The following is a 24755-nucleotide window of genomic DNA, read 5'->3' on the forward strand; positions in this document are numbered from 1 at the left end:
TTCCAGTCGTACCCCCACCCCAGTACGTGTCGTACCACCGTGAACCTACACCCCAGTACGTTCGAGCCCCACCACCACCCCAGTACGTGTCATAGCCCCGTGTACCTACACCCCAGTACGTTCCAGTCGTACCCCCACCCCAGTACGTGTCATACCCCCCGTGTACCTACACCCCAGTACGTTCCAGTCGTACCCCCACCCCAGTACGTGTCGTACCACCGTCAATGTACACCCCCCCACCCCTGTACGTGTCGTACCACCGTGTACCTACACCCCAGTACGTTCCAGTCGTACCCCCACCCCAGTACGTGTCATACCCCCCGTGTACCTACACCCCAGTACGTTCCAGTCGTACCCTCACCCCAGTACGTGTCGTACCCCCCGTGTACCTACACCCCAGTACGTTCCAGTCGTACCCCCACCCCAGGACGTGTCATACCCCCGTGTACCTACACCCCAGTACGTTCCAGTCGTACCCCCACCCCAGTACGTGTCGTACCACCGTGAACCTACACCCCAGTACGTTCGAGCCCCACCCCCACCCCAGTACGTGTCATAGCCCCGTGTACCTACACCCCAGTACGTTCCAGTCGTACCCCCACCCCAGTACGTGTCATACCCCCCGTGTACCTACACCCCAGTACGTTCCAGTCGTACCCCCACCCCAGTACGTGTTGTACCACCGTGAACCTACACCCCAGTACGTTCGAGCCCCACCCCCACCCCAGTACGTGTCATAGCCCCGTGTACCTACACCCCAGTACGTCCCAGTCGTACCCCCACCCCAGTACGTGTCATACCCCCCGTGTACCTACACCCCAGTACGTTCCAGTCGTACCCCCACCCCAGTACGTGTCGTACCACCGTCAATGTACACCCCCCCACCCCTGTACGTGTCGTACCACCGTGTACCTACACCCCAGTACGTTCCAGTCGTACCCCCACCCCAGTACGTGTCATACCCCCCGTGTACCTACACCCCAGTACGTTCCAGTCGTACCCCCACCCCAGTACGTGTCATACCCCCCGTGTACCTACACCCCAGTACGTTCCAGTCGTACCCCCACCCCAGTACGTGTCATACCCCCCGTGTACCTACACCCCAGTACGTTCCAGTCGTACCCCCACCCCAGTACGTGTCGTACCCCCCGTGTACCTACACCCCAGTACGTTCCAGTCGTACCCCCACCCCAGTACGTGTCGTACCACCGTGTACCTACACCCCAGTACGTTCCAGTCGTACCCCCACCCCAGTACGTGTCGTACCACCGTCAATGTACACCCCCCCACCCCAGTACGTGTCATAGCCCCGTGTACCTACACCCCAGTACGTTCCAGTCGTACCCCCACCCCAGTACGTGTCATACCCCCCGTGTACCTACACCCCAGTACGTACCAGTCGTACCCCCACCCCAGTACGTGTCGTACCACCGTGTACCTACACCCCAGTACGTTCCAGTCGTACCCCCACCCCAGTACGTGTCGTACCACCGTCAATGTACACCCCCCCACCCCAGTACGTGTCATAGCCCCGTGTACCTACACCCCAGTACGTTCCAGTCGTACCCCCACCCCAGTACGTGTCATACCCCCCATGTACCTACACCCCAGTACGTTCCAGTCGTACCCCCACCCCAGTACGTGTCGTACCACCTTCAATGTACACCCCTCCACCCCTGTACGTGTTGTACCACCGTCTATGTACACCCCAGTAGTTCCTGGCGCACCCCCAACACAACCTCCTAAGTACGGAGCGCACCCCATGCCCCAACATCACAACCGCATGTACGAGTCGTACAAAGCCACACACAAGGACATCATCGTACAACCAAATGGCCCATGTACACACCGTACACACGCTCAAAACGCACGTACACAACCAGAACAAAACAAAACAACACAAGAATACACCATTCGAAAGGCACAAAGCCACTAAACATGGCCAACAACCACTAAAATAACCCAATCACTGACCTGCAACTGCCAAAAACAAACAGAGGCCCAATACACCACCACTCCTTATAACACACCCACCCAAACTTCAAACACTGCCACACCCACCCATGGACCAATAAAAAGGGCCCACACACACAAACCATGATCCTTTGCAACAGACTCACTGCTGCCAGACACCACAGAACCAGACTACAAGCTACACCACACCTTACACTTGCACACCTTCACACGACCACCCTCACAAACACCCTCTCATCACATTCACACACACACACAACCATCCACACCCCCCCCAACATCCACACACCCCCCACACCCACACCATCCCCACCCACACCCCTCACCATGCCCACTACCAAGAATCCAAAGTTCAGTCACCGAGAGTTGGAGGTCCTTGTTGATCAAATCCTCAGAGTCGAGCCACAGATCTTTGGAACATTGGTCAGAAGCACCAGCCTGGCAGCCAAAACAGTCATGTGGCAGACCATCGTCGATGCTGTGAATGCCGTTGCGGACACCAGGAGGACCAAGCAGGATTGCCAGAACAGGTGGTACGATCTGCGGAGGAGGGTCAGAGCCAAGAGGCAGGAGGAACACGACCAGGCCAACGCCACCGGAGGAGGGCCCTCCCGCAGACCCGTACAGTACCATCCCTGGGAGGAGAGGGTGATGGCCATACTGCCGGTGGAGGCAGTTGAAGGATTACAAGGACTCCGAGACCCGGGTGAGTACACAAACAACGCACCTCACATGGGGGGAACTGCAACCACAACCAAAATCACTAACAGCCACGCAACCACCACAAGCCATCGCATGACTCAACCACACTCCATGAGCAGGCACATGCCACTGCTGCCACCATGCCCCATGCACCCAGCTGGACAATTTCAAGTCACAGGCCACAGAAGACAACAACACATGACACGGTAACCCGGATGGCGGGAGGCTGGGCACCAAAAATCACATAGTGCGACTCCAAAGCAGACAACAATGCCCTCTGCCCATATGGCCTAGGTCACAGCCAGACAAACAGTGTGTCCCAACACAGGAATGACTTGCCAGCAAATGCCGGACGCCTTGCATCAACACATGGGGGTGAAGGCACTGGTTTGCACATGATGGCAGCTAATGAACAGCCAACATTGTGAAAGAGTGGCAGCACACACCACCACAGCAGCAGCGCACAGACACACATCACACCAAATGGGTGCCTGGAGATCAGAAACAAACTCACATCAACAAGCCAAGGGCCACTCAAAGATCTGCTAACAGTGTGTGCCCAGGAAGCTGGGCTGAGGTGACAGAGGGTGACACACGGAGGGAGGGAGAGGGGGACACAGAGGGAGGGAGAGGGGGACAGAGAGGGAGGGAGAGGGGGACAGAGAGGGAGGGAGAGGGGGACAGAGAGGGAGGGAGACGGACAGAGGGAGGAGGCTGACACACGGAGGGAGGGAGAGGGGGACAGATATGGAGGGAGAGGGGGACAGAGATGGAGGGAGACGGACAGAGGGAGGAGGCTGACACACGGAGGGAGGGAGAGGGGGACACAGAGGGAGGGAGAGGGGGACTGAGAGGGAGGGAGAGGGGGACAGAGATGGAGGGAGACACAGGGAGAGCAAATCAGCCGTGTGGCGTGTGCGAATGGCTGCTCGTCAGCAGGTAGACTGCGTGCATGTAGACAAGGGTGGCCAGTGCCAGAACCCCCCCTCTTCACCATGGCAAAACGCAGGGCCATGTCACAACCTGTACACGAGCACAAGGACAGCTACCTGCATCATATAAGTGTGTGGATCCACTCCAAGTGCACATGTACAGTGCTACAAGGAAGGCGCAAATGCATGGCTCGCCACACCTGCCCACTCCACTGCTGACTGCAGTCACACTTGAGGCAGCAAGTAAGACTGTGCCACACATAGTTAAAGGGGCCAAAGTGGTGGCCAAGGGACACACCCATGCACAAGTGCACTGTGAGTGGAATGCAAGACAGATCCTAATTCCAAGAGGAAATGTGCCAACTTTGAAACGGATGAAACATGGATGTTGCATGGACCTAAATTAACATTGTCTCTCTCACACACAGGTCAACGTCGTGGTGCACCCCCCCACACTGGGGGGGAACACTCACAGGACCCGGATCTGCAGGAGACCGATCCCACCGGCAGCGACCACTCTCACCACTCTGCGGACGACCCCGACCGACCTGGCCCCTCTGGTGTCCAACCACCTGCAGCACCTGCGTCAGGTACAACTGTGCCAACCACCACCCCCACTCCTGCCACATCCCAGGAGACACCCAGGATCCCTGCCCCAACACCACAATGCAGCCAGGCTGGCCAGGAGGGACACGGTGTCCCGGGCACCCAGGAGGAGGCAGGCGACAACGCCAATGCCACCCCTCAGGGGTCCCGGAGACCCGATGTGCCCACAAGTGCAGGCCAGGCGCAAGTGGGCAGGGGTGGTGGGAGTGGAGGACGGCGGAGGCGCGAGCCTGACCAGTTGGCTGGGGATCCGGTATTTTCTCATGTCCGTAACATCCTGGACTCATACCGGCAGGACACCACGGGCATGGCCCAGGTTGTGTCCACCCTCACTGAGATCAAGGGGAGCCTCGATGAGATTAAGACCCAGCAGGCCCAGCAACATGCGGAGCTACATGCCTGTCTACTGGTACACCAACGGAGGATGGAGGACAGACAGTCTGAGCAAGTAACGGCGTTCCAGGGGATTCACGCTACACTCCGTCGGATGGCCGACACCATGGCCGGCCCTCCCTGTGCCAGAAGACGGAGAACATCACCACCCACAGGGAGGGATCAGGAGGAGGAGGAGGAAACATCCGACGGAGCATCCCAGACGTCGTCACGGCCTGCTGGTGAGGTTCCCCGCAGGAGGCCGGGTCGTCCACGGAAAGGACCGTGAGGGTGGCTGCGACATCACCATCTCCCAGGACACCTGGCCTGGCACCTGGCCCACTGGAGCAACAGCATCACAGCATCAAGAGACATTCTCTGCCACATGGCTCTGCTGGTCACTGGCTGACCAATGTTGACAAAGACTGTGGCATGGACTCTGAGGATTTCCAATGGCAAGGACACCAACTCCCCTACTGAACTTTGGATTCCCTAATCCCGGAAAGCCCCTCACTTTGTCCCCCCCCACCCCAATAATAAATCACACTATTAAGAGTAGATGCCTGCTGGTAGCATTATTACCTAACATGTGTCTTGTAAAGTCTAAACATGCCTGAGTCATCTGTTCTCTTCAACCATCCACACCCTGGGGCCTGAGTCTGGCACAGGACACATGGGTCACAGTTTATTAGGCAAGACAGACATGGAGCACCATACACACCCGTGATGGGCACAACCAGCTGAGGGGGTGGCCGAACAACCGTGCTGACAGACACATTGAGTACAGCAACAGTCATGCGCAGAGGTCAGGGATCCTGTCCAGTGTCCTGGGGGGCACCCAGGTATGTGTAGACAGGTGGCAGAACCATGTCCTGCAAGCTTGAGTCCGGTGGATGCAGAGAATGGGGTCATGGAAAACGTTGGATGCATGGGGATGGCACATGTCACAATACCCACACAGTCATGGACATCATGCCCAATACACAGTCTCAGCACACACACACAGCTTGCATCTTGCCACTCGACACATTGACACATAGCCACAATCAGGGAATACCATGCCAGACATGCAGGATGCACCGTGCCAACACACCAGCATTGACTGAGAAGAGGCACCTTGGAGGCATAGGGACACCTTTATTAGTCATGTTTTCGGGATTGCAGAGGCAACTTGAAGTACACATGAACACATCATGTGGAGTAACATGTGGGTCCAACACTGGCACCCCCCTTCTGCAGCACAAATGCGTGATAGCCATGGTACTGGCACACAAGCGTCGGCTAACAGCTAAATACCCACAGCTGCACACGGAGAGCCTGCCATACACCATAGATCCGCTGATGTGGAAGTCCCTCGCCATGTCAAGCCAATGCTAACCGTATGTGTCCGAGGGCAGTGTCACACACATTGATGCCATCATCACAATCCACTATCCCATCACTGATGACTGACAACCAGGCAGCCCATCTATTCAGGTGTACCCAGCTGCATGTCGTGTCCCATGGGGATGCGACATGTCTGCAGAGGAAACAAACCCCGACCGGGGCAGTGTGCACACATTGTGAACAACTGCCACACCCAATACACCCCAGATGCATCCCTTACCCCATGGAGACTTCCAAACGTGTCCGTGCCTGTAACGCTGAGTCAGCCCACGATGCCATGTCCATGAGGAATAGCAGTGCCACAACAATGCAACCAGCAGATGGCATGCGCAGGTACCTGGGGAAGAGAGACACACAAGAAGTCAGCCACAAAAAGCACAGCCACTTGCATGTGCATTGACTCGACACATGTATGGATGACAACATGCTAGGTCACAATTATGACTGGGGAAATACTACCATCACTGCCACCATCACTCCAGTGACACACCCACACACACCTCTGACTCACGTGCCATACATGCAGGTGGAGACACACATCACAACACATGCCACACGGGGACCAAGGCGTGCACACTCAGACACTGGTACTCACCACTAAGCAAAGAAGTCGCGTATGAGCCGAGTCCGGATGTCCTCTTGCGGCTCCACATCCTCCACATCACTAGCCCCATTGCCAAGCCCTTCGTCCTCCACGGGTGGATGGTCCTCGTCATGTTGATTCAGGATGAGTGGCACAGCTCTTTCAACTGCCATGTTGTGCAGCATGCAGCAGACCATGAAGATCTTGCAAACCTTCGCCGGGGCATATGGGAGTGCGCCGCCGGTCTTGTGGAGGCACCGGAATCGGCTCTTCAGCATGCCAAACGTCCTCTCTATCACTCGCCTTGTCCGGCCATGTGCGGTGTTGTAGCGGAGCTGGGCCGGCGTGATGGGGTTGCGGAGAGGTGTGAGCAGCCAAGGCATGTTGGGATAGCCAGCGTCCCCTACATGGAAAGCACATGGATATCGTTAGAACTGGCGAAGCGGTCGTGCTGCTCGGCTATACAGAATACAGGACAGACAGACTGTACCCACCAACAACACATGCCCGTTCGTTGCGCAGCTGCATCATCATATCAGGCATCCCGCTACGCCTCATGATGTAGGCATCGTGTGCTGATCCTGGGAAACGAGCACAGACATGTGAAATCACCATGTTGGACAGACACACCACAAGGGCATTGATGGAGTGGTAGTGCTTCCGATTTCGGTACGCCACCTCCCGTGCGTGTGGTGGTACCAAAGCTACATGTGTCCCATCTATGGACCCAATGACATGGGGCATCCCTCCCAGGGCATAGAATCCACGCTTGACCTCTGTCATCTGTTCAGGGGTTGGGAACTTGATGAAGTCATCCAGGTGAATCAACATGGCCTCTAAGAAATCATGCAGCACACCGCTGAACATGCTCTGGGACATGCCACCAACATGAGCTATGGTATATTGAAAGGTACCCGTGGCAAGGAAATGTAGGGCAGCCATTACCTTCAGCTGGGGTGTCAGTGCCGTGGGATACCTGTGCAGCGGTTGCAGGTGTGGTGCCAGTCTCGCCGTCAACTCCAGAATCAACGGTTGGGTGAAGCGGTAGAGCCGGATGCTGTCATTCTCCTGCATGGCAGCCAAGTCTGGAATCATCCGGGCAAGAGGCGGTGCTCTGCAGTAATGAGGAAGTGACAAGGAAGAGTGAGTGCACTACGACAACAATTCATATGTACTGAGCACATGTTAATCTGTCAATACACATATGCTACATATGGAGTCAGGTATGTGCTACATGCCCAGGACACGTATGGATGCAAGGTGACACTCCTTCCAAGACCCAGCTACACACGGTGATTGAGAACCTCCCCATGCCACGCCATGGGAATAGCTGTGTCCCAGTGCAAGTGAACAGCCCGACGCAAGACAGGAGTGACATACACCCACACATCAGCAGAAGTGGGATGCCGATTGCAGAGACTGGTAGCGGAACACTGGAACCACAGGTCACATGACATTACACTAGTCCAGCCCACACACCTTGCCATGAAGGTGCACATGTCATGACTCACCACACATTCCTTGTGAGGATGCTGACATGGCCTTGTCACGCTACTCCGTGTCCCATGCATACATGTGCACCTCACATCCGATAACACATGTGGCATGGTGTGCGGAACAGTGTGCAATGACAATCTACACACAGACACATGTTGGTTGCTGCAACGGCTGCAGCTTTTGAGGGTGCTACAACATCAACCTGATGTAAATCCCGGACACATAAATGACATAGTCACATTGTGCACTGTGGGTAGTGACAAGTCATGTGTCATGACCCCTGTACCGGGCATCATGGGACACTTCTGTGTGTTGGTGTCCGTGCCATGCCAGTGACGCTCACCCCAAGTGCGCAGTCCGACATGCACACATGTCAAAGGAGTCAAGGGCATGCCTGGCACACATTGCACCCTCACACAGTACACCTGTACACATCTCATCATACATCTGGTGCCTTCTCCACTCAGGAGGCATGTTCCACATCACAGCCTGTCACACCTGTGCCCCACACATGTAGTAATGCACAGACGATGCCTTGATGTCCATTCCTGGACAAGTATGTCCATCCATGGACAAGTATGTCCGCCCTATTCCTACCTGTGTGTCGCCTATCACCACAGTGATGTGTAAAAACCGCCGTACTGCTGCTAAGAGGGCCTGTGTATGTTCCCAAATCACTGTGGGAGTGCTGCCGTATGTGTACCCATCGTGATGGCGAGCGTACAGGCATTTGTACGGTCCGTACCACTACTTGTACGCATACGCGTGCAGACCCATAGTGATAGGGCCGTACACACGCATCTACGCTCACTATCACTATGGGTCTGCACGCTCATGCGTACCCGTAGTGGTACGGGCCGTACACTTGCCTGTACGCTCACTATCACTATGGGTCTGCACGCGTATGCGTACTCGTAGTGATAGTGAGCGTACATGCGAGTGTACGGCCCGTACCACTACTTGTACGCATACGCGTGCAGACTCATAGTGATAGTGAGCGTAGATGCGTGTGTACGGTCCGTACCACTACGGGTACGCATACGCGTGCAGACCCATAGTGATAGTGAACGTAGGCATGCATGTACGGGCCGTTGCCATGCATTTGGGGTGCCCTAGGGCCCCGAAACGCACCGTACCTGTGTGTGATGCTCCAAATTACATAGGGGACAAGTATTAAAGCCTACATGCATGCTGGTTGTCATGGAGACCAAGTTCAAATTTCGAAATTGTTCTGGAAGGTGCACAGCAGAAGTCAGTTGGAATTCTTCTACTTTGTTGCAATGTGTTTGTGGGGCTGACATCATGCAGGAGAATGAAACCGATAGAGAACCCACAGACTGCTAGGTTTGAAGGGATTGGTGGAAACATAGGATGCAAATGTGAGTGACCAATCACTCTGTACTCCTGTGCATGAGACTGGGCAGAAGGGCACATATAAGGCAGCCAGGTCCCATGAGGGAGTACTTGCCTGCACATCTTTGCATTCGTCGACCCAGCTGCTGCTACTGATTCCCTGGAACCATGTCAAGGGCTGTGGAGAGGACACAGCCATTCACCCTGGAGGAGAACATGGCTCTGCTGGATGTGATCCTCCCACAGTACTCCATGCTGTATGGGCGACCAGGGTATCAGGTGAGTGCATAGGCCACTGCCACAGACTGTCCCTATGTTGTGACTGTGACTTCAGGCATTGTGTCCTGGTGTGACACACATGCCATGTACTGTCGGGGAGGTACCAGGGGGGGGGGGCCTGATGTCTCCCAGCAGTGCCCTGAGACAGGAGGGGTGTGTGCCTATCACTAACAGCAGTGCCCTGAGACAGGAGGGGTGGATGCAGACTCCTCCCAGCAGTGCCCTGAGACAGGAGGGGTGGGGGCCTATCACTCACAGCAGTGCCCTGAGACAGGAGGGGTGGGTGTGATGCACAGTGTGAGCCTTGATCATTGATTGTGACATTGCCATCATTCCACCTGTGTACCCACTATGGCACGTACTGCCTTTTCCCTCACCAGAGGATGATGTCCCTATGACAAAGGTGCAATGCGTTGGCTGCATGACATGCCTTGTTGTAACCAGCTAATTTGTTCTCATATGTCTCTCTGTGACATGTGGCTGGTGTATTGATGTGGTGTCACTTGTTCTTCCTCACAGGTAGGCGCCACTGCCAAGGAGCAGATCTGGCTGACCGCCGTCAGTGCCGTGAGGGGTGTGGATGGTCGGAGGCGGAGCCTGTCCCAGGTGAGGAAACGCTGGCAGGATATCCGGTGCTGGACGCGGAGGATTGCACGGCTCCTGCTGGGGGACTCACCTGAGAGCCACAAGAACCGCGGCCGCCGCCGTCTGAGCCACCTCCACAGGTGTGTGCTGCCGGTGGTATTTGTAAGGGCACAGTGGCATGAATTCACTGGCAGGGTTTAAAGGTGCTGTGCAGATCCAGTTTGCCCCAGTATAGCGCTGCGCACCTGCCACCCTTCCCCTCCTTGCAATGTGTTCCCTGGTCTGTGTGTAGTCACTCCTTCACAAGGTAATGTAGGCTGGCGCTTTGTCCACGAGAACAATGACTGTAGCATCATGTCTGGGGGTGGTGTGTAACAGGTTGTGGGACCTTGCCTGTGCACTGTCAAGTTCACTGCATGTGGGTTCCATGTCAGTTGGCACTGATGCTGACTCCAGACATGGGAGTTGGTCTCTCATGTGTCATGCCTCACAGCGCGCATGTCCTATGTAGTGGCCTGTGACATGATGTGCATGAGTGTGCGATACGCATAGTGCAGGGATGGTGACGTGTGTAGCAGTCATTACCATTCAGTAGCATGTAGTTGCGTGCCCACTACTGTCCCCTGGGGCACCTTTTCCTCAGTGTTGTATGTGTCATCATAAACGTGGACACTCTCACTGTCTACAGCGTAGGTTGTGCTCTGTGCCATTGTCCCCTGTCACCATGTATATAGACGTGCTATTATGTACAGGTGTCCACTGTGCAGCCTGACCTGATTGTCCTTCTTCATACTCACAGTTGCCACTGCCTGTGTGTCTTGTTATACTCATCTGAGGATGGGCACTGGTACCTCATTATTTGTACAGGCGCACCTTGGCTGTTTGGCGTCCAATCTTGCTTTTTGCCTGCCCCTGTGTTTATCACCCAGACTATGAGATGTTGGTGCCACCTGTGTCTCAACAATTTGCCTCGTGTAGGGGTTTGTTGGGGCGGGCAATGCCTATGTGTCAAATCCGGATTTCTACTTGCTGGGTCTGGCCAGTGTGTGATGTTACTGGACACACACGCAAGGTGCAGTGACCGAGTCATGTTGGGCATGTTTGCAGCATTACCTATGCAGCATGTGTCTCAAGTTCATGGATATGGTCCCTGGTCATTTGTATTTTCGCCAACGCTGTGTGGTGCAGATGCAGTGCTGGATTGTCCCCAGGGCCTGGGTGCTATGTCAGACTCCGTTTCCTGTCTTTAGCTATTGTCTCAGGCTCTCCATGGTATTTCAGTGGCATGGTGGCTCAACCAACTGTGTGTTTCATGCCCTACATCGGTACCTTGTTTTGAAGATGTTAGGGATCTTCCTTTTCAGGCTATGCAATGTTACCTATGTCAATTGGACTCATGTGACTGATGTGTACAGCTGTCTGATTAATTTATGTCTCTCCACCCTGCCCACAGCATCGTCGGGGGACACAGAGGGAGACATGGACACAGGCAAGGCGGAGGGACCGAGCACCAGTGCCAGCCGTGACATCGGGGCTGGTACATCGAGTGGGACAGAGGTGGAGGATAGTGCTGCCGAGGACCTGTCGACTGGCACGTCAGAATACGAAGCTGACAGGTCCGAGGAGGAGTTCTCCGAGTGGGCGGTGGCTGCACCAGCAGCTGACAGCGGAACAACACCTTGCACCGCCCCCTCAGTTCCCATCAGCCGCCTCCCACTTGCTCGTGTCCCTTCCCAGCGTGCCCGGTCACCGCATGTCTCCTTCCGGCCAGGCACCGCACCCCCTGCCCCTGTCTCCACTGCTGCCGCCAATGCTGAGTCTGTGGACATCCAGCGGCAACTGCAGGTTGGTCAGGTTGCGATCCTTAATGTCCTCCATGCCCACGGGAAAACCCTCACCAACATCGAGGCATTCTTGGAGGGCATTCATTCTTCGCAGGCTGACCAACGCAACTTGCTGAGGTCCATAGACTCCACACTGACTGCAGCAGTGGGTCTCCTGCAGCGCGACCTCCCCCCACCTACCCCTGCCCCATCCACACTTCCCACTTCCATGCCTGTCCCACGTACACCCAGACGTCGGCATGCACCCACCACAACAGACACAGGCACCACACCAGCAGGGAAGGTCCACCGCACTCCTCCTGACACGCACACACAGGGTGAGGTAGGCACACCCACTGGGTCGGGGGGCAAACGTGTGACACGCAGCCAGAGTGGGAGTCCGCATTCCACACAATCCACTCCCTCCAAATCCCCTCCCCTCAGCTCTCCTGGCCACATCTCCCCCAAGGACTCCTTCATGGCCGCTCTGTCCCTGAGCCCCACAGTTCCACCACCACGCAAGCGGTCAAGGAAGTCCTCGGTCAGGGTGGTTGAGTCTCCCCCCCTGTCTCCACCCTCCCCCGGTGGCGCTGCAACCCATCCCTCTGACCCCCCCCCCTCCTTGGGGCCTGAGGTCACTTCGGGTGCAGGGGAGTCCCTGGAGGACCTTGCTAAGGTGTGTAGTGCCATCCTGGCCTCCGCCTTTGGCCATGACACACCCCCTGTGGTTGAGTCCTCCATCCCTGCACCCACAACGCCGCCCCTTTGCCCTGATGTCCCTGCGGTGCCTGTTGCTTCCCCCCCCCCCGATGCCCTCACCAGTATGGAAGACGATGCCATTTGACTGTGCAGGCAAGGTAGGGGACACACATCCCACTATGTCCCCCATCCAGCTGGGAATCATTGACTGCCCTATGGGCTTTGTTAAAATTGAACTGCCTGCGATCCACGGACATTGTGCTCATGCTGAATAAAGCTTAATTTTGTTTTCATTATCACACTCCTGCTATGGTGGTATTGGTGTTGGTGGGGCTGCTACATTGTTTTGGGTGGTGTTTAAGGCTTTGGGTGTGTGGGATTTGTAGTAGTGTTCTGCTCATTGGGGCGACCCTGGGATCTGTGTGCCGTCACAAGGTGTTGGCTAACTTCCTTAGGTCATGTCAGCAGTTACTGCATGGTTCAATTGTCCCAGGGTGTATTCCTTCCTCTGTGTACCCAGATTTCTTCCCTGCAGGGTGTTCCCAATGTTTAGCGCAGAGCAGTGTCTACATGAGCTGTGTGTGTGACGGAGCCCTTCTACTTTGGCCATGCATGCATGGCCATGTCTCCACCTGCAACAATCGTGGCATCCTTGGTGATCACTGTACTTGTGTGTGGAGTCTGTTGACATGAGTTCATGGGGACATGTTCCCTTGTAGGCAGTATGGATGTGGGTAATTCCGGCCTCACACACATGTGTTACACCCCTCCTGTCTCTGGGCACTGCTGGGAGGACTCTGCACCCACCCCTCCTGTCTCAGGGCACTGCTGGGAGGACTCCACACCCACCCCTCCTGTCTCTGGGCACTGCTGTTAGTGATAGGCCCCCACCCCTCCTGTCTCAGGGCACTGCTGGGAGGACTCCACACCCACCCCTCCTGTCTCTGGGCACTGCTGTTAGTGATAGGGCCCCACCCCTCCTGTCTCAGGGCACTGCTGGGAGGACTCCACACCCACCCCTCCTGTCTCAGGGCACTGCTGGGAGGACTCCACACCCACCCCTCCTGTCTCAGGGCACTGCTGTGAGTGATAGGGCCCCACCCCTCCTGTCTCAGGGCACTGCTGGGAGGACTCCACACCCACCCCTCCTGTCTCAGGGCACTGCTGTGAGTGATAGGGCCCCACCTCTCCTGTCTCAGGGCACTGCTGGGAGGACTCCACACCCACCCCTCCTGTCTCAGGGCACTGCTGTTAGTGATAGGGCCCCACCCCTCCTGTCTCTGGGCACTGCTGTTAGTGATAGGCCCCCACCCCTCCTGTCTCAGGGCACTGCTGGGAGGACTCTGCACCCACCCCTCCTGTCTCAGGGCACTGCTGTTAGTGATAGGCCCCCACCCCTCCTGTCTCAGGGCACTGCTGTGAGTGATAGGGCCCCACCCCTCCTGTCTCAGGGCACTGCTGGGAGGACTCTGCACACACCCCTCCTGTCTCAGGGCACTGCTGGGTGGACTCTGCACACACACCTCCGATTTCTGGATATGTACGCTTGGAACATACACGGTGTGGGTGCGCTCCATGCATTCGAGGTGAGGGTACGGGTCTAGTTACACTGGTGTGGTGGGGGTACGGTGCGTGAGTCCGCGGTTGGGGGTACGGGTCGTACTTACACTGTTGGGGTGGGGGGTACGCTCCTTGCATACACGGGTGGGGGTACGGGTCGTACTTACACTGTTGGGGTGGGGGGTACGCTCCTTGCATACGCGGGTGAGGGTACGGGTCGTACTTACACTGTTGGGGTGGGGGGTACGCTCCTTGCATACGCGGGTGAGGGTACAGGTCGTACTTACACTGTTGGGGTGGGGGTACGGTCCGTGAGTCCGCGGGTGGGGGTACGGGTCGTACTTACACTGTTGGGGTGGGGGGTACGCTCCTTGCATACGCGGGTGAGGGTACGGGTCGTACTTACACTGTTGGGGTGGGGGGTACGCTCCATACATACGCGGGTGGGGGTACGGGTCGTACTTACACTGTTGGGGTGGGGGGTACGCTCCATACATACGCGGGTGGGGGTACGGGTCGTACTTACACTGTTGGGGTGGGGGGTACGCTCCTTGCATACGCGGGTGGGGGTACGGGTCGTACATACATGGTTGGGGTGGAGGTACGCTCCATACATACGCGGGTGGGGGTACGGGTCGTACTTACACTGTTGGGGTGGGGGTACGCTCCATGCATACGGGGTGGGGGTAGGGTCCGTACATATCCGTCCCCATGCTATGTGATGCTTGTGCGGGCCGTACCCAGGCCTTTGCCACGTGGGTACGATCCGTCCGGCTATTGTTGGGGTGACGTGTGTGTGGGCGTGGTATGACTCGTACCCACGCTCTTCAGGCGTGGGTACGGGACGTACCTGTCTGGTTGTGTTGCCGGTTCGCGTGGTGACGGACTTCTGTTGTGGCAGTCGCTGGCTTATCAGGACACGCCCCCACCCCCTCGTGGTGACCAGGGCATGGGAGTCAGGTATGTCCAGGCCATGTGTGGTGTGTGACTTATGTGGTTGTTTTGTGGCCTGCCCTGGTCGTGCCACCCCCACCCCACTTTCCCCCCTCCCTTAGTTATTCTGACCTTCTGCGGCGTCTGCGTCGTAACCTGTAGAGGAGGTGTACTGCTATGAGGGCAGGGATGACTCGTAGGTTCGGGTCCATGTCTGTCCGTCGCGTACTGGTACTCCTTGATCGCGTCGTCCTGTCGCGTACGGGTCCTCCTTGATCGCGTCGTCCTGTCGCGTACGGGTCCTCCTTGATCGCGTCGTCCTGTCGCGTACGGGTCCTCCTTGGTCGCGTCGTCCTGTGTGTCCGTCACGTACTGGTCCTCCTTGTTCGCGTCGTCGTCTGTCCGTCGCGTACTGGTGGTCCTTGTTCGCGTTGTCCTGATTTCCCGGCAGTTTTTGGCTGCCGCAAAATATTCACCGTGCGGGGTGACGTCGGTGCGAATCGTGATTCCTGGGTCGTGAATGGCTGGCTGCGAGCGTCCCGACGTCAGGTCGGCGCTTTCCCGGATCGCATTGGTAGGTGTTTTTTTGTTCGGCCGGGCTTTTTTACGAATCGTACGGTAATGGTGTACCCGTGCGAATCGTAATTCCTTGTTTGTAAAAATTGACGACCGGGTACGCGTCGGGCGGAGATTGTGCTCCGTCCGACGGTTCGTACCCGGTTTTTGCCGGATCGTGATCGGCACCATAATGTCTACTCTTGAGGCAGCAAAATACATAAAATCAAAGAAAGGGAAAAATTTATTAAACCATGCAGGATACATATATAGTAAGGAAAGAATAAGTTTTCCTAGAAATCATTGGAGGTGTGTGCAATACTACACTACCCATTGCAGTGGCAGAGCGGTTACACTAGACAATTTAGTTGTAAAAACAACAGAACATAACCACTCTGCCTCTGCAATGGAGGTAGAAATTAGAGAAACTGTTAATGAAATGAAAGCTATTGCAAGCCCCTCCAATGATTCTACAGGATCCATTTTAAGAGAGTTTGCACAGCATGTCCCCAGTCATGTTGCTAGTAACATGCCTATAATTCCTAATTTGAGACGAATTATTCAAAGACAAAAGCAGGCAAGTAACATCCAATTATCTACACCACATACTTTTTCTGATATTAGAATTCCACATGATCTTTCTATTTCTTTTTCTGATGAACCTTTCCTTCTGCATGATAACCAAAACCCTCAGAAACGAATTCTTATTTTTAGTACCCCACGTAACCTAGCAAAGTTAGAAAATAGTGAAATTTGGATGATGGATGGGACGTTTAAAAGTACACCCCATCCTTTCACTCAAATTTACACTATACATGCAAAAATTAACAATAGTGTAATCCCCTTAGTATATAGTTTGCTACCTGATAAGACTTCTGCAACATACTCTGAACTTTTATCAGTTATTAAAAGTAAAACTTCTCAAAGTCCTAGGAAAATAATAATAGATTTTGAATTGAGCATGATCAATGTGATCAATAAAACGTACACGGATACCCAAATTCAGGGATGTTTTTTCCATTTTTCCCAGGCATTTTGGCGTAAATTACAAAAAACATCCCTAGTTGCAGAATATTGTCGAGATAGCAAACTACAGTTTGAATTAAAAAAATTAACAGCACTTTGTTTTGTTCCTCCCGATAGTGTGGTCGAGTACTACACTGCTATTATAGAATCTGTTTTTTATACAAGTAATGAAGAGAAATTGGCACCCATCCTAAATTATTTCGAGGACACATGGATTGGGCACCTAAGCAGATCGGGTCGCAGGAGGAAGCCACGTTTCCATGTGGAGTGGTGGAACTGTTACACGAGCTGTTTAGAGGGATAAGCAAAAACAAATAATGCCATTGAGGGATGGCATAACTCCTTCAACCATACAATTGGCAAACCTCATCCAAATTTCTAGTCTTTCTTGGAAACTTTGAAGAAGGAGCAAAGTTTTCAAGAAATGAGACTTGCCCAAACACTTGCAGGTAGTCTAAACCCACGAGTAACTGTCAAAACTAAGGAAATGTCTGAGAGACTATTGGCTATATTACAACAATTTTCGTTGTGTGTGGCTCTAGACTACCTGGAAAATCTTGCTAACATTCTTTCTTTCTAAACATAGTTATGTACTTACTTTCCTGGTTTGCTTCAAATTTAAATATCCTTTAATTACAATTGGCATACAAATATTTTTCAAACATTTTTTCAAAATTACGAGTCAGGTCTCCTAATTTGTGTTTTTTTTTCCCCAATCTTCATTTTTTTCCAAACAACCAATGTATCCAAAACAACTTTTCTATTATATTTGACCAACTTTCCAAAGATCAATTGCAAGTAAATAAATATTTGAAAACTTCCTAACTAACAACCATCCATAAAATCCAAAAAAACTCTACCTTTTCAAATTTTCAGAAGTCAAACAATTTTCCGAAATGCACATTGCTGCATAAACACCAAATTAATAACAATCTTTTTTTTTCACAAATTATGAATACGGATTTTTTTTTTTTTTTAAATTAAGATATAAATCATTGTTAATTGTTCCGAAGTTTTGAAATAATCATTTTTATTAGTAACTTTAAATACTGTTACAGTTACTTACATTTTTTTATGAATAAATACATTTTCGCGACCCGACATAGGCATACACTAATGACATGAACGTGGACATGCTTTTTTACATTTTAAACATCAATTAGTTATTCCGCAACCTCTCCTTATTCTTTTTTTACTATATATGTATCTTGTTTTAACTTTATATCTATAAATAAATGTGAAAAAGTTTCCTACCTGGACGCAGATCAGCTTCCTGCTGCTTCCTCCTCCGATGCTCTTCAAAATGGCGCCTTACGTTACGTTCACGTCATGACGTCATCGCGTGCATCAATGTTAAAAAAGGACTATTTTATGTAATATTTCAATAAATATATGTTTAAAATTAATAATAAATTATGTATATTTTTTCTAAAATATGTACATTATGTTATAAAAAACAATAAATCAAAAATGTTTTTTATATGTTATTTCAAATAAAGATATATTTAATAAACCTTATTTGTTTACTGTTATTTATTATTATTTTTTTATTTAAATATGTAAAATGTACATTATAATATGTAAATTTACTAAATGTGTTCCTTACCTCGACTCTATTTTCTTTTTCCTTTCAAACTTGCTTTTTCTCCTCTTTTCTCTCCTTCTTTTCTTGTTCCGCGGGTTGTATCTTCTTAAGCTGCCAAAATAAATGAAGGACAATTTAGCACATAGACTTCAATGCAAAAGCGTGGGAATTTTTTAAAAGTAAGTTCTATTTTCTTACTTCTATTTTCCATTGGTATAATTTCATGAGAAATTCTTTTTTAATAACTCTATTAATATTTTAAATATGATATTTTTATTTTTTTATTTTTTTAAACATTATTAATATTTAATATTTAAATACTCCAAAAGTACTCTTTCTTTTTAAAAATATTTTATTTCATAATTTACATTTTAAATAACAAGGTGAAAAATACTCAAGTATTAATCTTTTATTATACTACTCTTTTTTTAAAAATTTTTCCTAATAATTAAATTATTTATACACAATAATTACTCTTTCATATTTTTTAAATATAGTATTTAATATAAATGATAAAATATTAATTATTTATTTTTTAAATACTCCAAAAGTACTCTTTCTTTTTTTAAATACTTTATATTATTAATTACTTTTTAATTTGGAAAAACAAAAATACTCAAGTATTAATCTCTCATAATACTACATTTTTTTTAAATTTAATTAAACTTAAAAAATACTCATTCCTATTTTATAAATACTCAAGTATTAATCTTTTATTATACTACTCTTTTTTTTTAATTTTTCGTAATTATTAAATAATTTATATTCAATAATTACTCTTTCATATTTTTCAAATATAGTATTTAATATAAATAATAAAATATTTATTAATTATTTTTCAAACATAATTTATCTAAAAAATTAAAAAATTTAAAAAATGCGTTGTAATAGTATATGCGTTGTAAAAGTACTTACCATATAAAAGCATGCGTTGTAAGTGCATGCGTTGTAAAAGCTTTTGCGTTGTAAAAAATGCGTTGTAATAGCATTGCGTTGTAAAAGTTGCGTTGTAAAGGTTGTTTCCCGTCTAGAGATCAGCACTATCTCTGCCAACTGTGGCGAAACACTCGAACACTCTTGAAGCAAGTAACTGAAACTGCATTTACCACAATGCCAGGGGCGAACCTTGCTGGGAGGTGAAGCAGTGTTCTCCCACTCCTGTTCCTGTTTAATAGTACTCCCATGAGTCATTGAGCTGACGAGCTGCTGGATGAAGCACCCGCATGCCTGTGAGAGGTACCTGACCTGAGAAATATGTTGGCAGCATACTCAGCAAACCCCAGATTTTAAAGACTGCAATCTCTACTGATGACGGTTAAAGAACCAGAAACACGTGTCTAGAGATCAGCACTATCTGTGCCAACTGTGGCGAAACACTTGAACACTCTTGAAGCAAGTAAGTAACCGAAACTGCATTTACCACAATGCCAGGGGCGAACCTTGCTGGAGGTGAAGCGGTGTGCTCCCACCCCTGTTCCTGTTTAATAGTTCTCCAGTGAGTCATTGAGCTGACGAGCTCGTGCATGAAGCACCCACATGCCTGTGAGTGGTACCAGACCTGAGAAAGATGTTGGCAGCCTACTCAGCAAACCCCAAATTTGAAAGACTATAATCTCTACTGATGACGGTTAAAGAACCAGAAACACGTGTCTAGAGATCAGCACTATCTACGCCAACTGTGGCGAAACACTCGAACACTCTTGAAGCAAGTAAGTAACCGATATTGCATTTACCACAATGCCAGGGGCGAACCTTGCTGGGAGGTGAAGCAGTGTGCTCCCACCCATGTTCCTGTTTAATAGTTCTCCAGTGAGTCATTGAGCTGACGAGCTCGTGCATGAAGCACCCACATGCCTGTGAGACATACCTGACCTGAGAAAGATGTTGGTAGCCTACTCAGCAAACCCCAAATTTGAAAGACTGTAATCTCTACTGATGACTGTTAAAGAACCAGAAACACGTGTCTAGAGATCAGCACTATCTGTGCCAACTGTGGCGAAACACTCGAACACTCTTGAAGCAAGTAAGTAACCGAAACTGCATTTACCACAATGCCAGGGGTGAACATTGCTGGAGGTGAAGCGGTGTGCTCCCACCCCTGTTCCTGTTTAATAGTACTCCCGTGAGTCATTGAGCTGATGAGCTTGTGAATGAAGCACCCGCATGCCTGTGAGTGGTACCAGACTTGAGAAAGATGTTGGCAGCCTACTCAGCAAACCCCAAATTTGAAAGACTGTAATCTCTACTGATGACAGTTAAAGAACCAGAAACACGTGTCTAGAGATCAGCACTATCTGCGCCAACTGTGGCGAAACACTCGAACACTCTTGAAGCAAGCAAGTAACTGAAACTGCATTTACCACAATGCCAGGGGCGAACCTTGCTGGGAGGTGAAGAGGTGTGCTCCCACCCCTGTTCCTGTTTAATAGTACTCCCATGAGTCATTGAGCTGACGAGCTCGTGGATGAAGCACCCGCATGCCTGTGAGAGGTACCTGACCTGAGAAAGATGTTGGCAGCCTACTCAGCAAACCCCACATTTGAAAGACTGTAATCTCCACTGATGACGGTTAAAGAACCAGAAATCCGTGTCTAAAGATCAGCACTATCTGCACCAACTGTGGTGAAACACTCTAACACTCTTGAAGCAAGTAAGTAACTGAAACTGCATTTACCACGATGCCAGGGGCGAACCTTGCTGGGAGGTGAAGCGGTGTGCTCCCACCCCTGATCCTGTTTAATAGTACTCCCATGAGTCATTGAGCTGATGAGCTTGTGGATGAAGCACCCGCATGCCTGTGAGAGGTACCTGACCTGAGAAAGATGTTGACAGCCTACTCAGCAAACCCCAGATTTCAAAGACTGTAATCTCTACTGATGATGGTTAAAGAACCAGAAACACGTGTCTAGAGATCAGCACTATCTGCGGCAACTGTGGCAAAACACTCGAACACTCTTGAAGCAATTAAGTAACCGAAATTGCATTTACCACAATGCCAGGGGCGAACCTTGCTGGAGGTGAAGCGGTGTGCTCCCACCCCTGTTCCTGTTTAATAGTACTCTTGTGAGTCATTGAGCTGATGAGCTTGTGAATGAAGCACCCGCATGCCTGTGAGAGGTACCAGACCTGAGAAAGATGTTGGCAGCCTACTCAGCAAACCCCAAATTTGAAAGACTGTAATCTCTACTGATGACGGTTAAAGAACCAGAAACACGTGTCTAGAGATCAGCACTATCTGCGCCAACTGTGGCGAAACACTCGAACACTCTTGAAGCAAGTAACTGAAACTGGATTTACCACAATGCCAGGGGGGAAACTTGCTGGGAGGTGAAGCAGTGTGCTCCCACTCCTGTTCCTGTTTAATAGTACTCCCATGAGTCATTGAGCTGACGAGCTGCTGGATGAAGCACCCGCATGCCTGTGAGAGGTACCTGACCAGAGAAATATGTTGGCAGCATACTCAGCAAACCCCAGATTTGAAAGACTGCAATCTCTACTGATGACGGTTAAAGAACCAGAAACACGTGTCTAGAGATCAGCACTATCTGCGCCAACTGTGGCGAAACACTCGAACACTCTTGAAGCAAGCATGTAACTGAAACTGCATTTGTCACAGTGCCAGGGGCGAACCTTGCTGGGAGGTGAAGCGGTGTGCTCCCACCCCTGTTCCTGTTTAATAGTACTCCAATGAGTCATTGAGCTGAGGAGCTCGTGGATGAAGCACCCACATGCCTGTGAGAGGTACCTGACCTGAGAAAGATGTTGACAGCCTACTCAGCAAACCCCACATTTGAAAGACTGTAATCTCTACTGATGACGGTTAAAGAACCAGAAACCCGTGTCTAGAGATCAGCACTATCTGCACCAACTGTGGCGAAACACTTGAACACTCTTGAAGCAAGCAAGTAACTGAAACTACATTTACCATAATGCCAGGGGCGAACCTTGCTGGGAGGTGAAGCAGTGTGCTCCCACCCATGTTCCTGTTTAATAGTTCTCCAGTGAGTCATTGAGCTGACGAGCTCGTGCATGAAGCACCCGCATGCCTGTGAGACATACCTGACCTTAGAAAGATGTTGGCAGCCTACTCAGCAAACCCCACATTTGAAAGACTGTAATCTCTACTGATGATGGTTAAAGAACCAGAAACACGTGTCTAGAGATCAGCACTATCTGTGCCAACTGTGGCGAAACACTCAAACACTCTTGAAGCAAGTAAGTAACCAAAACTGCAATTACCACAATGCCAGGGGCGAATCTTGCTGGAGGTGAAGCGGTGTGCTCCCAACCCTGTTCTTGTTTAATAGTACTCCCATGAGTCATTGAGCCAATGAGCTTGTGAATGAAGCACCCGCATTCCTGTGGAAGGTACCAGACCTGAGGAAGATGTTGGCAGCCTACTCAGCAAACCCCACATTTGAAAGACTGTAATCTCTACTGATGACGGTCAAAGAACCAGAAACACGTGTCTAGAGATCAGCACTATCTCTGCCAACTGTGGCGAAACACTCGAACACTCTTGAAGCAAGTAAGTAACTGAAACTGCAATTACCACAATGCCAGGGGCGAACCTTGCTGGAGGTGAAGCGGTGTGCTCCCACCCCTGTTCTTGTTTAATAGTACTCCCATGAGTCATTGAGCCAATGAGCTTGTGAATGAAGCACCCGCATTCCTGTGAGAGGTACCAGACCTGAGGAAGATGTTGGCAGCCTACTCAGCAAACCCCAAATTTGAAAGACTGTAATCTCTACTGATGACGGTTAAAGAACCAGAAACACATGTCTAGAGATCAGCACTATCTGTGCCAACTGTGGCGAAACACTCGAACACTCTTGAAGCAAGTAACTGAAACTGAATTTACCACAATGCCAGGGGCGAACCTTGCTGGGAGGTGAAGAGTTGTGCTCCCACTCCTGTTCCTGTTTAATAGTACTCCCATGAGTCATTGAGCTGACGAGCTCGTGCATGAAGCACCCACATGCCTGTGAGACATACCTGACCTGAGAAAGATGTTGGCAGCCTACTCAGCAAACCCCACATTTGAAAGACTGTAATCTCTACTGATGACGGTTAAAGAACCAGAAACACGTGTCTAGAGATCAGCACTATCTGTGCCAACTGTGGCGAAACACTCGAACACTCTTGAAGCAAGTAAGTAACCGAAACTGCATTTACCACAATGCCAGGGGCGAACATTGCTGGAGGTGAAGCGGTGTGCTCCCACCCCTGTTCCTGTTTAATAGTACTCCCGTGAGTCATTGAGCTGATGAGCTTGTGAATGAAGCACCCGCATGCCTGTGAGTGGTACCAGACCTGAGGAAGATGTTGGCAGCCTACTCAGCAAACCCCAAATTTGAAAGACTGTAATCTCTACTGATGACCGTTAAAGAACCAGAAACACGTGTCTAGAGATCAGCACTATCTGCGCCAACTGTGGCGAAACACTCGAACACTCTTGAAGCAAGCAAGTAACTGAAACTGCATTTACCACAATGCCAGGGGCGAACCTTGCTGGGAGGTGAAGCGGTGTGCTCCCACCCCTGTTCCTGTTTAATAGTACTCCCGTGAGTCATTGAGCTGACGAGCTCGTGCATGAAGCACCCACATGCCTGTGAGTGGTACCAGACCTGAGAAAGATGTTGGCAGCCTACTCAGCAAACCCCAAATTTGAAAGACTGTAATCTCTACTGATGACGGTTAAAGAACCAGAAACACGTGTCTAGAGATCAGCACTATCTGCGCCAACTGTGGCGAAACACTCGAACACTCTTGAAGCAAGTAAGTAACCGAAACTGCATTTACCACAATGCCAGGGGCGAACCTTGCTGGAGGTGAAGCGGTGTGCTCCCACCCCTGTTCCTGTTTAATAGTACTCTTGTGAGTCATTGAGCTGATGAGCTTGTGAATGAAGCACCCGCATGCCTGTGAGAGGTACCAGACCTGAGAAAGATGTTGGCAGCCTACTCAGCAAACCCCAAATTTGAACGACTGTAATCTCTACTGATGACGGTTAAAGAACCAGAAACACGTGTCTAGAGATCAGCACTATCTGCGCCAACTGTGGCGAAACACTCGAACACTCTTGAATCAAGCAAGTAACTGAAGTGGCATTTACCATAATGCCAGGGGCGAACATTACTGGGAGGTGAAGCGGTGTGCTCCCACCCCTGTTCTTGTTTAATAGTTCTCTAGTGAGTCATTGAGCTGACGAGCTCGTGTATGAAGCACCCGCATGCCTGTGAGACGTACCTGACCTGAGAAAGATGTTGGCAGCCTACTCAGCAAACCCCACATTTGAAAGACTG

Source organism: Triturus cristatus, chromosome 2_2, assembly GCF_964204655.1.
Source record: "Triturus cristatus chromosome 2_2, aTriCri1.1, whole genome shotgun sequence".
Taxonomy (NCBI): domain Eukaryota; kingdom Metazoa; phylum Chordata; class Amphibia; order Caudata; family Salamandridae; genus Triturus; species Triturus cristatus.